At 45.0% G+C, this 17,636-nt stretch overlaps 1 long non-coding RNA gene across 2 annotated transcripts in view; it reads right to left on the bottom strand.

The window, feature by feature from the left end:
• The window catches only part of LOC134101903 (uncharacterized), a 98,098-nt gene extending 80,890 nt beyond the window's left edge, over nt 1–17,208 (bottom strand). For both annotated transcript variants that reach the window (XR_009941462.1, XR_009941464.1), the window contains exon 1: nt 17,106–17,208. This is a non-coding gene — a long non-coding RNA (uncharacterized LOC134101903). The remainder of the gene's footprint in view (nt 1–17,105) is intronic.
• Nucleotides 17,209–17,636: the final 428 nt, after the last annotated feature.

Here is a 17,636-nt window from a genome sequence, read left to right as displayed (position 1 = left end):
ACTCAAGTTCCAACAGAAAATCTCAAGCCTCCCCAAATCTTCACTGTCTGAATCCCAAGATGTCCCCCTGAAAAAATCTGGATGTTTCCAATCTTGGCGTGGAGGGGTGTGCGGAATTAAGAGAGGCAATTACAGAAAAATGAAATCTTGTGTTTTCTATACAAATGTGGACCAAGGGAAAGCAGATTACGATAAATCCGAATTGCCTGTGAATTCGCCGGGTCCCTGAATGACAGAACTTGTTATTACTGTATGTAAACACTGCCAAGCTGATGATATTGTGGTAAAACACATCCCACATAAAACATCGCTAAGGCTTGTTCAATTACCCAAAGCACATTAATGGCCTCGTGAACAGCAGTCAAGATTTTTGGTTCTAATCTTCTTTATGCAATAATTCAACTAAAATGCTGAAAGAATTTTCTGGGATGCCAGTTAGGCAAAGGAAATGGGCATTAGCCATTTCGATGGCCAGGGTTGAGAGACGCAGGCGTCTAATCAGCGTCTTAGCACGCTGTACAGCAGATAGAGTAGCAATGTCCTGCCAAAAGACAAGATACAAGCTGGAACGTGACTGCTAAAATCAGCCTTCTCGTTTGAACATCAAGTTTTGACTTCAAAGGATACCTCAAGGCAAACACGGTAAACTGTTCATTTCATGTATTATGCGTAATACATATGTTTATGAAAATGGAGTGAAATAAAACATACTGACAAAATCTACATCTCAAAATCTATATTCACACAACATTCAGCTCACTGACTGACTGAGGCCATCTTCTCTCACACATTCTACCAGGAGACTTCCATGTTATTGGACTGACCTCTATGCTTTGAGAGTCTTTTTCTCCCTGTAGTTTCCTATCTCCACCAATGACTGTAACCAGATATTCAATAAGCAGTCTTGACTTAACATTGCCAAATTGGCAGATATCTAACCCAAGACGTTGTTCTGGTCAACCACACGGCCTCAAGCAGCAACATCTGTCGCTTCGTTAGGGGGGGCTAGAGAAACTACACTCATTCCAAGCATCAGGAATACAATTATTCTTACTGGAGCATAAAAGAAAGAAAAAAAAATAATACTTTTATTTGGCACAGATTTCTTTTCCATTTTAGTATTCATATAAGTCCTCTTTGCCTCTGTCTCAGTCAAGCAGGATACAGCAACCATCTGTGCGGGTAGATTAAGCTAAGGAAGCTCCCATTATAGAGCCCCAGCTTCGGAGGCATCATTGCTATGCGTTTCAGACTGTGCTTGCATGGGAGATACCGCACCCCCTTGCAGCCCCCCTCCCCATATCACCCTGGAAGACCATTAAAGCCTAACCATGTGAATACCACCTATTCACAGAGAGCTCATTGTTCACAGCCAGGTAAGTGGGGAAACCTTTAGACTATAATCACGGTGGCACGCCACACATACTGATTTGAAAGAGGAGAGGGAAGAAATTGGAAAAATAAATGTTAAGATACAGAGAGGCCCCACTCCCATGCCTTGTAAGATAGTGTGTGCAAGGGAGCAAGTCTAATTCTCTCTCTCTCTCTCTCTCTCTCTCTCTCTTTCTCTCATACGCTTCTCGCCTATCTCACCCGCACTCTCCCTCCCCTAAAACCAAATTAGAAGGCATGCCGAGGAAAACATGTAAGCGCATTGATGGGCTCAGGTTGGGCGCGCGCAACCACAACATAGCCAGCCTCTATTGTTGGAGAACCAGGGGTGCCTGAGTCAACAGAATCCTATAGGTTACAAACAGAGGCGAACAAACAGACAAACAGGGTGGAGACCACACAAGGCCATCTCACCGGGACACGGGGGGGGGGGGGGGTGTGGGGCGGTCAAGAGGATACCAAAAATACTGACCAAACGTTGCTTGGCAAACAGCGCCATTTCCCTCTAAAGGGGCAGGCACAATAGTGGTCACGTATGCGTTTGGGTCTGTGTATGTTTGAAGATCAACCTTGTGTGCTCAGGGGCAGAGGAGCTACCCGGTTAAATCTCACAGGCAAATATCAGCAGCGTCTATGGTGACATATCGGTCATTTTTTATTTTTCCCCTGGGAGACAATTAATGCTGGTTCCAGGAACCCTCAGGGACTTGTAATAAGGACTCGCTTCAGTGTACCTAATACATCAAATACAAAACCAGCTCATGTTTCAGTGTAACTAATCTATCACATAAAAAAGGTACAAAAGACAGCACCCGGATACTGTGTACTTAAATATACAAGGAATAGGATAAGGGCTTTGTGCAGTGTATTAAGAAGTTGTTTTAGGGACTTTTGCTGTTATCCATGAGCTATTTCTGATACTAAACAAAGAGCAGGCTTGATGCTGGCTGGCTACATATAAAACATGAATACAGAATCTGCTCATAAACAGAAGGGAACAAACTGAGCTTTGGTCCACATGTGATGTCAGCGTGCTATTTTCGGAGGCCTGACCCTTTTCCGAGGAGACGCGGCGATAGCCGTGTGCAGCGCACACTGGCCCAATATTTACCCAGTCGCAATTAGAGCCTGCGGATGCGCTCTCCTATGCCGGAGGTGATGACACACTCAACCTGCCCACTGCAGCCAGCACCACAGCAAACAGCCATGATTAATGTCCCTCAGGATTAAAGTGCGCCCGTCCCACTGTATATTAAATTAATACATTACTAATAACTGTCAAATAAAGCCACGCTCATCCTGTAGCTGTCGGGCTTGAGTAGAGGATACGAGCTAGACAGGAGTTCAGTGGGGGCACGGGCGAAACGGTTCCTCGCCCCGCGCTCAGGAGAGAGCAGAGGGGGTGGGGGGTGGGGAGGGGGGGGGGGGGGGGGAGTGTACAGTAGTATCTTTTTAAGCGAGCACTAATGTTGGTGTGTATTTTTTTTTACAAGCAAAAATTGTTTTCTGGTGTTTCATGGGTGATAAATTATGTTAATCCTGAAGGGGCGCTGGTGTGGAAATGAATGAAGTGTGAGCGCGCGCGCGGCTCAGATTAGCACGGGCTAAATCCATTTACAGACTGCCAGTGTTTGGGAGCCAGGCCTCTCATTTTCACCCCTTATTATTCCATCATCGATGCTTCATTTCACTGCAACCCCCCACTAACCAACCCCCCCCCCCCCCACACACACACACACACAGGCAAATGCACACACACACACGCACACACACTTAGAGGCACGCAGAGATAGCCTCCCTCCCTCACCAAACTCTGTTTGAAAGCAGAGTGGGTTTATTTGCCCCAATATTTGTTCCAGCAGAGGCTTGGATTAGCGTGAGACCTGAGAAGGATGATTAGTGGATGCTCTGACAGCATTCAGAACAGGCAGTCCAAGTGGAAGAAAGCAGCATCCAAGAAGTCAGAATGCACTAATACCCCCATAAACATAAATCTTTTTTGACAATAGGCATCCTAATACTAATATCCACTGGTAGACGAGAAAGTGACGTCATCAAAACGTACGCGCACCGCATGTCAATATATGTGTACACTTTAGGTGGCATCACTTAACAAAGGGAAAAATGCAAGGTCACTATTTCATATACCTTCAAAGCACAGAGTGAGAGAGAGAGAGAGAGAGAGAGAGAGAGAGAGACGGGCGAGGGGAAAAAAAGAAGATAAAGAGAGTGAAAATGAAAATAAAGAATGGAGGGAAAGAAGAGCATCTCTCCCAAACGCAGCGGAGTGGTTTAGCGGAGAGTGCGGGGGAGCGCGGGGGGCCTGGTGTGATCCCACCGTCAGAAGTAATCAGCTGTGCGTCCCCAGACTGCAACGCTCCTCTCCTCTCCTCTCCGCTCTCCTCTCCTCTCCGCTCCTGGAGGCCCGCAGCCAGAGCAAACATATTTCCATTTTAACGCCTTCAGATGATCAAAGCATCAGCTTAATATAATCAGCTCAAACCCCATTTACCAGTCAGGCCCACCGCTGTGTCTGGGGACCGCAGCCCTTCCCAGCCCTATCTATTCGGAAACAGGTGCTATAATAGTAAATTAATTAGTCGGAGGAGATGCACCTTGTTCCTGGCTGGCGCCGGCCCCTTGTGGGTCACAGCCTCCAGGAAAATGCCATCTGGGCTCAGAGTCCCCTCTGGGAGACAAAGAGGCTGGGAGTGGGGGGTGGTGTGTGTGTGTGTGGGGGGGGGGGGGGGGGGGGGGGTTGGGGGGGTTAGTAAAGAGCTGCACCCGGACCCACGGTCGACTGTGAAGGTTTTTACATGACAATTAACCCTATTAGCCCCTCGCTCACTGTGCGCTTGCCTCACTCGTCTTTTTTTTTTTTTTTTTTTACCCCCTCCCCTCTCCTCACGCTCCCCTCGCTTTCATATTCACTCATTTGCTCCTGAGGGCGAGGGTGCCATGGGGGTGTGTTTTGGGAGTGTGTGGGGGGGGGGGGTGGTCTTGGGGGTGGTCATCACACCTCAACACGTTGCCTTCCATAAATGTTTACAGATTGCAGAGCTGCAACACTGAGCACAAATGCCAAGGTGGGAGGTGGCGTGGGTGAGGCGCAGCCGACCTTGGCTGAACGGTTGACGTCCTGCAACGCAGTGTAACTCCTCTCTCTCGCTCTCTCTCTCTCTCTCTCTCTCTCTCTCCCTCTCCCTCTCTCTCTCTCTCTCCATCCTCTCACACGTTCTGCACGCTCCCTTTCTTTCTCGTCTAATTTATTCCCTTTGAGGGTTCGGCTACAGTGGCTGGGCCATTGTCTGCGGGGTGAAGATAATACTGTACAAGAGCTTTTGGAGATGGGAGATGTGGCGGGCGCTGGCTGCGCCTGCTAATAATAAACACGTGGCTTCACCTCTCCTGGTCAGGCTTGCTGCCTCTGCCCCACACACACCGCCGCTGCTGCTAACGCTGCTGCTAACGGCTACCGCTGAGGCTCCCACTCCCAGAAAAAACACACAAGAGGTCAGTGAGAAGCCGGAGAGGAGGGATCGTGGAGAAGTTGCCATCCTCACGCTCCACGCCATATTCACACTGACAGTCCTCTTTATGGCTTTCAGGGGTCTTTTGCGTTGAGGCTTTTTTTTTTTGCCGGGGGGAAGGGGGGAGGGGGGGGGGTGGAGGAGCAAGGTGGCCAAGCCTCTGAACTTTCAAAGGCCCCGCGCGGGGCTCGGTTCATCTGAAGCCGGCTAAGCTAATGGCATGGAGTGCTGGAAAATAGGCGAAGTGACTTTGACTCCCGAGCCTGAAATCTCAGCCGTCAGTTGGTTTTCAGGGCTTGGCCTCGCCATGAAAGCGAGAGAGAAAAGGGAGAAGCCGGGGGGCGTAACGAGGTGGAAAGCAGGCCGAGAATTCATGCTCACGGGATTTTTGGGGAGACTTGATGTAATTACTGTGTAAACACCGCAGGGTTGGGGAGCCCCGGTCACTGGACAGGCCAGCGAGCCCTCAGATGGTCCAACAATCTTAACGACACAAACGAGCCGCGGCGCTAGTGTTTGGGAACACACACGCGTGAGGACACTGGCGGCGCCGATAGAGACATAACATCACGCTCTCATCTCCAGCAGATGGCTACAATGAAGCTCTAAAGGCCATGCAAAGTGATTGGCGATGTGTTTTTCTCTCTTCCTCTCCTCGCTCATCCTCCTCTTTTCCCCTCTCCCCACCATCGAGCTGTCGCTCTTTCTGTGCCCCCCCCCCCCCCATCTCCCTCTAGCCTGTCTAGCGGAGTCTCCTCTGCTCGCCACAGAGATTTAGTGATTAATCAGAAACAGGAGAGGGATAAAAGGAGGAAAGAGAAAGGGGGGATGGAGGGGAGGAGAGGGGGGGGGGGGTGATGGAGACGTGAGCCAGAGAGAGCGGGTCGGGCCGGGCCGGTGGAACTCCTCCTCGCCAAGGACCTCTGGGACCAGGGGGGGATCAGTCCCGGACAAATATTGGGATTTGATGGGAGTGGGCTGGTAAGCTATGACCAGATGGCGAGGATGTTCCGTTAAGACGGCCGATTGATTCTGGGGAACAGATATCCCCACCCCACCCCAACACACACACACACACACACACACACACACACACACATACACACACACTCACACACACCCTTGTTATGTGGGAAACACCTCTGGGACTGCAGTCAAGTGCCGGCACTAAACTCTGGCACTGCACACACACGCAAAAAAAACCCCAAAACAAACAGAAGCTAACGGCGTAGCAAAGCTGCTCACGCTGAGGCATAGTGGGGTTCTGGCACGGCAGGCAGCGAGGCGGCCGGGGGAGAGTGAGGCGGCCCCGGCCGCTGATCTCTGAATAATAGTGCTGGCATAGGGAGGAAATTACCCCCTCTCAGAGTGGAGGCGCTCTCGTCCTCTCACTGCATCACTCACTCACTCACTCGCTCACTCACTCACTCACTCACTCACTCACTCACAGGGAAAAGGGGGTTAAACGGAGGAGACGTATGGAGGCCTAACCTTGTTGTAACCTGCGTGACCCAAATCGACTGCGTAGTGACGCACAGGTAGATCTGTGGAAACAAGAGCTTGTGATTTCAAACGGTGACCTCCAAGGCCTCAAAATGTATGTTTCCTCCTGCCCGGATTGGACCCACAGAAAGTGCATCAAGGTGCAAACAGAGGTGTCCAAATACTCACAAATAACAACCGTATAAGCATACATTGTGGACAATAAAAATATAACAAAAAATAATACAATCAAAATATTTATGGGTGAATGAAACAGAAAATGGCTGCCTACATTGACTGACTGCAGTATGTCTGTTACTTACACTCTCAGAACATTCCAATATGTGATGAACAAATACTATAACAACAATATACAGTATAACAACATCCACACGTCTCCAGACCAAGTCCCTCCTCTTTTTAATCAAACTCTAATTTTCAGATGTTTCCACTGTTATTTTTCAGGCCCCAATTGTGTTATTACTTTTTCTCTGTCATTACAGAGAATTTTGGAACAATCAATTATCTCCCCACAATGGAGCCTGAATGGTATCAGATGATGAGAATGTGCAGCGGAGAAACCCATTGAGAAGCGGGAGCTGAGAGAGAATCATGTGTGTGTGTGTATGTGTGTGTCAGGGCCTTTGTGAGGTCAGTTCAGAGACAGGAGAACGACAGTGACTTTGGCACACACACACACACACCTTTTACAGACCGAAAGAGAGAAAGCTGCGCCCCAACCGCCAAATCAAGCGCTCGCACACTGGCTGGGTAAGGCAGGATTGCATCTTTTTTTTTTTTTACATTTGTCTTTACCTATTTACTTCATGCATGGCATAAATACAAATACACATGCTGTCTTATTAATCGTCTTGTCTTGATTTTGTATATAATGTGAAATCTCATAATAGTGTCAATGAATGTTAAAGTAAATGTCAGTTCTGAGTAAAAATATTTAATCACAAATGTCTGTTATAAATGTATGTCCTGTATGTTAAACTGATCAAGTTCTGATTTGATGACAAAATGTGAATGCTTCTTCCTATTTTAAATGTTAAAGTGTAATATTCAACATAACAGAATGAAATTAAACTCGGAAAGAATGTTATTTAATAGTGAAATTAAGAAAAAACACAATGCTTTTATGGTTCATAAATAACACTGTAAAAATAATCTGATTTTATAAAGAGTATATTAATTTCAATCTGATAAATATGGCTTAATTTTTTTCTGTCTGCATTGTATCTTGAAGAGGTAGCAATCTTGTTAAGAGGATTTAGTCTCCCATCTCACACTCTCTCTTTCTCACAACTGGTCATCTTGATTTAAGATTTCTTTATTTTTTTTTATCAAAGAATGGATCTTGATAGAGGTGTGAATATTACACTCTTTTTTTAGGGGTTGTGGGTTTATCTATAATCAATTTTTTTACAGCAGACACACACATTAATTGCCTAAAATGATAGGCTTCCATCAATACATCCTTGAACTTAAAAAGCTCCCTGCAGCCATTTTCTCTTTTATTCAATCAAATCATCCTACCAATTGCCCTCCTTTGGTGAGATAATGCAGTTAAGCTTTTGTGTTCCAATATTTCAAATTAGACCTACAGCTTAATTCTTTCCAAAAAAAAAATGAAGTGCAAAGAAAAGAAGAAGACGGTGGAGAGGCGACAAAAAAAGGCGGATGGTGGCCTCCATTATTCAGCACAACATTTGAGGATCACAGAGCAAAGTTACACATTTCAAACGCAGCCGGAGGAGCCTGGGCTTTATGCGGCGCTCTCAGTAACAGCTCGGCCGCCGCTATAAGATCACTGATTACTCCAAGCGTGCTGGGCTCACTGCTCTAAATATAGTGACTTTACTGTACAACCCAGCACATTCCCCTCAGCCGCAAAACAGGATCTACCCATCCGCTTCGCCTAGCTTTCCAAAATGAAATACATTTTTCAATTGTACACTTTCATTTCACAGTGTGTCAAAATAGAACAGCAACAGTCTATCTTATTTTTGGTACATGAATTGAAAATATTAATTGATGACAAAATTATTGTATGTTATACGGTAGTAGCCTATATTTAATGTAAATGAAATTACAGAATACAATTTTTAAAAAAGACTTATACATGGAACTCCTTTTGATGCTTTGAGCACCTTCATTCATTCATCTATTCATCTACTTAGAGAGAGATCACAGACATTTCCAGTTAGCACTATGACCAGCCTTAAAAAAGATTAATTTTAAATACCTTTAAAAAAAAACACAACTCACTGTCAAGAAACAGAAGAGGAGCCCTAAGAAAGAAACACTTAGCAGCACGGATAAGAGAGACAGAAATTGCCACTGGAGAAAATTAGGATTATTTAGCTCACCAATGAGCACCTATTTTGCTGTTGGTCATAATGCCTTCTCACACTTTATAAAATCATCATTTAATTACGGCCACGATGGGCTGATTGTGGGAGCGGGCGGGCGGGCGGGCGGGCAGCGGGAGGGAGAGTGCGAGGAGAGATGAGAGGGCTCCTGCTCTGGGGGCCAGCGCACAAAGACAGGGATTGTTAGTCGCCTTGGCATTTCAATCATCACCCCTGTATCAGAGTTGAATTAGAGCAGGCGCGTCGCAGAGAGGACGTGTCAGCGATGAACATTTTCAACTCGGAAACAAAAGATCATGCCCCCCCCCTTCCTCCTCCTCCTCCTCCTCCTCCACCTCCTCCTCATCAGAGGACACTAATGTATGGAGATGCTCTGATGATTTTTGGGGAGTTCATGCGGTTGACATCTTACTGGGAAGCTTGGATACGGCAGGATTTGTTTTAGTGGAGTTTTATTCCCTTAGCAACTTAAAATGGACAAGCACGAGAAGACATGCAATTATTCTATCGGATAAATTGTTGGTCTAACGTCTCGGTTATTCCGATAGACTTATTCAATTTACTTTCAACTTGATGCATCCACATGCAAGCCAGCAGCCTTCTGCAAGCATCACCCCAATGCATTACATTATCTGTGGATTCAAACGGCCAGAATCTTGGCCCACTCAAGTAACATGCTCACATAAACCAACTCACACACACGCGCACACACACGCGCACACACACACACACACACACACACACACACACACACACACACACACACACACACACACACACACACACACACACACACACACACACACACACACACACACACACACACACACACACACACACACACACACACACACACACACACACAAACACAGGTCTGAAAAAGCTAACCTCTTGTCTGACCCTGTCTGTTCAATTTCCCTCTCCGAAATGGTAAAGGCTCCTTCTGTCACTCTCGGGAACACACACATCTCACAGAAAATAAACACAGACACACACCAACCTGTTGTCTTTCTCTTTTGCCCCTTTTTCCACATCTTTTGCAAACCCGATATACAACAGCACTTTTGTTCATGGTCCTTCAATATACATTACTCTAACATGCGCAATGAAAACACAAATATGAACATTGTGGTTTTATTACTATCACTATCTCTTTCTACACACTACGTCCTCCTTTCTTGAGTGTCTTAAAAAAAACTCTTCCCTTGTGATGATTAATAATAACCTTACACCTGAATTGTAAAGCATGTACTGCATCTTACCAACCATTCAAAATTGGTGGCATCCATTTAAAACCAGTTATGAATGCATGAGAATGATATCACCAAATATATATGCATATATAAGTGAAGTGTTTTCATAAAAATGTTACATGTTATAAAAATATATTTTTTCCCCAAATTATGCAGACATGTCTATATGTCCATGCTGCCATGAAGAAACGAGTGTTTGCTTTCCCTAAGAGCCACACATCTGGCTCCTCTGCACACCAGTGTTCTGATGCCATCTATTGGAAAGCCTGCTCATCTTATCTGTGCGTCTCAGGGAGGACCACAGGAGACGGAGAGCAACTACACAGCCCGACAAAAACACTTCCTGCTCTTCAAAACATGTTGGAGAAGGCTACATAAAATATTAACTTTGTGGGAGATATAACCTAGAATGTTTTTTTTTTTGGTTATCTAATGAATGCCTGCCTCAATTAAAATACAACAAATAAATTCCCAATAAATCTCTACTAAATCACAGTAAGATATGCACTGCATACACATAGGTATCAAATGTGCAAGGGAATGAATCTAAAAAACAAGTTATCAACCAACACCTATGGACAATATCAACATTCCAGTTATTACAGCCATTCCAATTATTGCAGCTATTTTGGAGAATCTTTATGAGACATTTGCGCACACATCTCCCCAAATACTTTTTCAGCTAATGAAATACAACTCCACCTATGCCAGTTCGTTTCTCTTTAAAATCAAGAGAGGATAGAGAGAAAGAGAAAGAGAAAGAGAGAGAGAGAGAGAGAGAGAGCGAGCGATTATAGCTGGATAATGTTCATCGTCTCTCAGTCTTCTTTTATCTTACTGCAGGGGGCAGTGCCTGCATACGAATACGCCGCTCTCAGCTCTCACAGCAATTACTGCCGCTCCCTAATTACCTCTAATTCCACTGTGTGTGTGAGAGTGTGTGTGTGTGTGTGTGTGCATGTGTGTGTCTTTCTCTGTGTGTGCGTGTGTGTGTATGCGTGCACACGCAACCTATTCCCCCATGGCTATAACTCCCTCTGGTTTCGATACCACCCAACAAGTTTTATATAAGGGTATTAAAACATATGAGACTCTAATGTAAAAAAAAGGCTGCTATTGAGACTAAGTGGATACTTAAATTAATGAATTATGAACTGTAACAACTAATGGTGCATAAGTAATCCATGTTTTGTTATGGGACTACAGATGGATCATGGGAGGAAGATGATATTTGCTCAAACAGAGGAACAGATTCAGAGTGACTCTCATCGTCGCTGGCAAGCACCCTTTCAGCACGCCACACTCACAGCCTCACACAGCCTCTTTCTCCTTGTGCGAAACAAAATGACAAATCTACATCTGCTATGTCCACTCCAAACCCCCCACAGACACAGCCACAGTCAGAGAACACCCCCCCCCCCCCCATTCTCTGTGCTTGCATATCCATTCTCTGGCAACCCTGTTGGCATGGAGAGGGCCTTGAGTGAGCACTCGCGGGCACTTTGCCCCCCTCCCTTCCCCGCCAACGCCACCTTGACACTTTCTCCAGCGCCACTCAGGGGCCAAGGCTGACGGGGTCAATAGGTTCATTTGAAAATTGACTGCGGGATGATTGGAGGTCTCTTTTTTCATTCGGGCTTTCTTTCCTTCTTTTTTTTTCTGTCGTTCTCTCTCTCTGCGTCTCTCTCTGACTCTCCTTGGGATCGATCCCTGAGCAAGCAGGGAAAGGTCTGGCCTCAATCAGAGGGGGCTCTTTCATTTCAATCACATGCTGATAGAGGCTTGACATTAATTGGTATAAAAAGCAGTGCAGTGGAGGTGGCCACGGTGTGTGTGCGTGTGTGTGCGTGTGTGTGTGTGTGTGTGTGTGTGTGTGTGTATGTGTGTGTGTGTGTGTGTGTGTGTGTGTCTGAAGAGTGCTTAGAGGGAAAATGGCCTTGAGAGAATGATGACAGACAAATTACCCTCAAAGAGAAAAGAGATTCCACCCGAGAGCCACAAAATACACATCTGCTGTCAATTAGTCTGTCATTATACATGATAAACCTTCAGAAATGGAGGGGGTTCAGAAACATCTGAATTCGATGTCAGGGTCAGTTAGAAAAAAAAACATGTTAATTCATCTGTATGTTCGTCAAGACGTTTCTTTGTCTTTACAAGCTTAGTACATCACATGAAAAAAGAATAACTTTTAACAGTTAAAGAATATCTGTCAGAACTATGCTTCCCCAGGACCCGGACAGTGAACTGGTGAACAGATTGCCAATGTGATTCATTTTGGCAATTCCACAGTATTTCACTTAATTCTTCATTTAATTCTAAACAAATCCAAGCACATAGACATTTGAAGCCTCTGTCACTCATTTAGAATGCAAAGCTAGGCATTTGGAGACTGTGTTTTCTCTACACTGGTTCCCAACCCCTGATGAGAACACAACATGTACAGTAGCAGAGGGCTTCCTCAGAGGATGCTTCTCCACAATATTGAGACACATATCTGGCAAGCCAACATTTATCAGAAGTCATTTGCCATCAAACAGACAACTGTGGGCATTGTGCGCTTGTCACAAGTGACTAAGATTTATGACAGACCATTACCACATCTGCCTGCCGGAAGCCTCATGAGCGGCATTATTATTTAAAGATTGCAGCAATAAATTGACTTCTGTCGCCGTTAAGCACATATCGAGGGCTTCTGACAATTTCTTTCTTTTTTTTTATTGGCAGGCTTCTCACAGTATGACTCCTCTTAATGGTTGGAGAACTACATCCTCGTGTTTTTTTTTTTTTTTTTGTATGAAATGTGACAAGCAAGAGCAGCAAATTATTCATAACAGATGTTTTTCCTTTTTAAGCTGTCGGCTGTGAACATTACCCATCAATCCTCAACCCCCCCCACCCCCCCGAAAAAAACAATAACCCCCCCTTGAGAGTGACATCCATCAGTCAGGTATATACAGACTCCAGCTGCCTCTTGCTGACCTGGTGCCACTTGTTTAGAATACGAGCAGCATCCAGTCCAGAACGCTTGTAAATGGAAACAGCACATTACATCAAACAAAATGAAATGTTGCTGTTCTTATTGATGTTTTGTTTTGAAAAATAACACCCTGCAAGAACTCCACTAGGGGGAAGAGAGAATGGCAAATAAAAACTGTGGGTCTCTATAATAACTCCACAATTGTCATTGCTGGATAATGTGGCTTTTTTTGCCCATGGAAGATAAGTGCTCTGTCAGTATGAAGTCTCCCCCACCACCTCCACCTCCACCTCCTCCCCGTCCCCTCCTCGTCTAATCGCAGCGTTTGACCACCTGTGCTGCCGAGCGGTAGAGGAGGTTGGGAGCTGGCGGTGCAGACGATTAAGTCCCTGGGGATTCCGCCCCCCTTCAGCTATCACCACCCCCCATGAATGACTGGAGCACCTGCCTCGCCACAGTAACATCCTGCTCACCTCAGCAGTCCATGAACACACTCACACTCGCAATGTCCCAGAAAGCCCGACGCGCCACACACTCACACACACACACACACACACACACACACACACACATAATAAGGTGTGCAGAAATCAAATGCTCAAGCTGCGCTTTTGAAAACAGATACACACAAAAATCATTTCATAAACACATGCAGGTAACCTTATCTACGGGTAGAATTTGCATAGGAGACACTGGCTGGCATACTTTGTTACCGTATGTTGCAGCTATTCATGTGTCCAGTGGAATCTAGAAGTACTGTAGTACCCTGGCTTTAGTATCTAAATGTCTACAATGTAGATTCCTGCTATGAAAATGTCAGTGTCAACAGATTTTTGTATAAATATTTGTTAACTGTACACATTCATAAGACACACACAGAAATGGTTTAGCAAAGCATAAAATTATCTGAGCATTTAGCATTCTTTTGTACAGTAAATTATGAAGTGTTTCAGACTGAATATGGCTCAATTGTGAAAATCATGCTCTACTCAGAAGCATGGGCAATACACTACATATATGATATGGAATGTAATATTAACCTGTGGAATGGGTGGAATCAAATTTTGGGGCATGCCCATTAAGGAATTTTCTATTCACAACATTCCTGAAAAGAATATGAGTGCCTCAATGCACAGACCAAGCACTTATGGCAAAGCCTCCATGGCCAGTATGGTGGAATAACTGTGAACAGCTCATAATATGTGAGATCTGTTCATTCCTGCCAAAGATCAGGCCTCAAGCAGAGGGAATATTCCCTGAGCTTCTGACAATCTGCAGGAGTGCTCGTGTAACTCTGGTAGAAACCCATTTTTCCCTGTCACAGGTACAGTATCAGGCCAACCTGATGTCTGCTGGAACACCTAGATTGAGGTCTTAATTCCGACTTTCTGGTGGACAAGTGGGAATAGCACCCTTAAAACCCTCATTTACATTTCAGGATTAAGACAGGCCTGGCTCCTGCAGGTGCTTTGGGCCAATTAATTATAGCTCTCCAGGTGCTGGATGGCCATGTGGGTTTAATGCCGGGTTAGGGCAGCTTTGCCAGAGTTTGTCCATAAATCGCTCTAATTTAAGGTTTTTAAAGCAAGTAGGCACTTAGGACAGCAGCTTTCGGTGAGACAAAGAGCTCTGTGACGAGGCCCACATTAAGATAGGCCTAGGCCAAGGTTAAACACAACTTTCTTGTTCTATTTATTTAAAGCCAATAAATATGTTAATTCTAATGTGTCAGAAAATGGCTTGTGTTTTATTAACGAAGATAAATGTTTAAAAATACTTTATTTCACATAAGTTTTTTATTTAATGCATGGATAATCAAAATAAACTATACATATTCAAAATATATTTGTAAAAGAACTATTACAAAATTAGCCATGGAAATTTACGGTAGCCACTTTCATATCATCTGTGGTTTGAGCGACATAATCCTGTTAGCATATGTAGCTTCCGCCATATTACTTCTGCCACATGAACTGTTGGGGTCTTTGACACACAGATGGGTGGGAGGGTTACTCTAGGCTATATCCAGGGGTCAGATGGCTAACCACAGACTTGACTGATAGGGGTTTAATGACGGGGGCCGGGTTCGCCGAGCGGAAGGGGGCTATCATCAGTGTGACTGACAGGACTCAGCTCAATTGGCTGTAATTGCCGGTCAGTGCTCTCCACTCTCTTAGCCCTGCCTCTCGCTGAGTCCTCCCCTCACTTTACCACTCCATTAAGTTGTTTCCCATCGAACACCTCTTCAGGGGATACCCGGCACAAGGATAGCAATTCAGGCTGCTTCCACCCATAATCCCTGCTCAGCCATGAGGACTAAAGTAATTGAGGGATTGGGGATTTTTTTTTTATTAAATGATTCTCATTCTATATCTGCTTATTCTCACAAATAAACCACTTCCTTGTGGATATATAGGATCATGGTCCTTCTGAATGCTTTTTCCACCAGACACTGTGTGCTAACTAACAGTCAAATGTTGATAAATGCTTTGATTAAATCAAGCCTGATGACAGTAAGATTGATTCTAAATAACTTTGCAGATGATAATACAAAGTACCATCAAAATTGGATGATACATTACCAAAACGTTTTCTGTACAATTCAATGCACTTAACAATTTCACCCACAATATAGTGCATAGAGTGCACACAAGCAGTAATTTCCAAGGTTTGGTCAATAACCTGAGTTACTAACACAAACAAAAACAATACAAGCTTAAAGAATAATTATTTTCTGGTTCTGGTATCTGGTTCATGCTGTCTAAGCCTGTAATTCTCCACACTGTAATTGAAAACAATGATCCAAAATGAACTGTGAGAAAAACACCATTAATATGGAATAAGCCGAAACCAGGAAGCCAAACCATGAATGTGCGTGCCATGAAGAGGCCGTGGAAGCAAACTACAGTCCCGTGTAATTCCTGCTCTAATACACACATGGCTGATCTGACTGTCACACAGGACTCGGAATGATTAAGTCAAGTAACAGAAGGGGCACTGATGCATACTGACTGGCTGGTGTCCTCTCCCAAGGGTTGCAGGATTCAGGCTGTGGTATTGGGTGGCAGTAGAGAGTCAAGTCATTACATATTCTATTCAGATTGAGATTGAATTTTAGGAGAGTTTTTTTTTTTTTTTTGTTCCAGTGCAAATGTTGACATTTCAATATGCCAAGTGAGAAATCAACTCATTTGAATATTTTGTGCTTGCCAATTGTTATCGGGGGCAGAAAGCCAAAAGTACAGGTTTCGAAATTGGCTGCATTAGAATAAAAAGTTGACGAAAGGAGTGACAAACTAACGAATACTTCCGAAAAAAAAGGCCCTTTATGCTCTTTGAGTGACCGGTCCACATGAAAATTCAAACGGCCCTACGAGGCATTTTCTCTTTCATCTAACTCATGCCAATCAAGGCAGCTCAAAGAGTGCTTTGCAGATGTGAAGGGCACTATAGAGTCAAGCCTTGTGGCAGGTCACATTTGGACAGCATGCGCTGCATCATCATGTAGGGGCAGTACCAGAGCACTACAACACTTTGAAACCAACAAAACATTTTAAAAACAAGCTCCTGAGCAAACTTTTTAAATGCAAAACGTAAACAACAAAGTCATGTAAACATATTGTTGTCCACATTTTTGTTGTAACAACAAAAAACAAAAACATTCAAACTAGTTTGCTCACACTTAACGACGATTTCACCATTAGCACTTAACCAAATTGAAATAATCATGCGCATAATTAAAACGGTTAATTCCCGGCAGATTGCTAAAGTGAGCTGCAGTGGTTTGCAGGCTGTGCAGCTGCAGAAGGGAGAAGCGCACTCTGTGGCTGGCAGATTGTCTGTGGCTTAGTGCTGCCTCTTTCCCACATCACATCTCTTCACTCTCACTTTCACAGAGTTGCCCCGAGTGTCTCTTCCCTGCCACTGACTCAGAGTGCTTGCATGACAGCACTATGCCCTACCACACAATTCGGCACTCAACAGGAGCAAAAAAAAAAAAAACTGCACCATCACAAGAGTCATTTGCATTACAGCACGGACCAGACAGGAAGAAAGTCTGTGAGAGAAGGAAAAGCCAAATGGAACTTACCCTGGCAGAAAATCTCCACGACCAGCGCCATCTGAGCCAGAACACTGCCAGCCATCCTCTTCTCCTCCTCTCCTCCTCTCCTCCCTCTTCCCAGTCAGCTTCCCTCATCTATCCATCCATCAGTGCAGAGGAGAAGAGAAGTTGAAGTCCAGGCGGATGCCTTGTACACTCCAAGCCCTTGCTTCCCTCTCTCTCTCTCGCCAACTCCTGCGGCGCGGGGGAGCCTGCCTGCTTGCCTGCCTGAACAGAGAGAGAGAGAGAGAGCAGGTACACTTCAATGCCAGGCGGCTTCGTTCGCCTTCGCCGGGGCAGCTGTCTTCACCGTTTCACCCCCGAGATCGCAGTGTGCAGATGCCTGCCTCGGCACACTCCACACAAAACAAACACACGCGCGCCGGGGGTTTTCAGCGGTGCAACCCTGAGCCAGGCCTGTCTTTGAAAGTGCTTTCTACCCCACAACACAGACGGCTTTCATTATCTTCGCAGTCACAGCAAGGCCTAGCTTTAAAAGCTACTGATTTCTTTTTTCCT

Source organism: Sardina pilchardus, chromosome 15 (genome assembly GCF_963854185.1).
Source record: "Sardina pilchardus chromosome 15, fSarPil1.1, whole genome shotgun sequence".
NCBI classification, from domain to species: domain Eukaryota; kingdom Metazoa; phylum Chordata; class Actinopteri; order Clupeiformes; family Clupeidae; genus Sardina; species Sardina pilchardus.
This window is presented reverse-complemented; position numbering and strand designations above follow the sequence as displayed.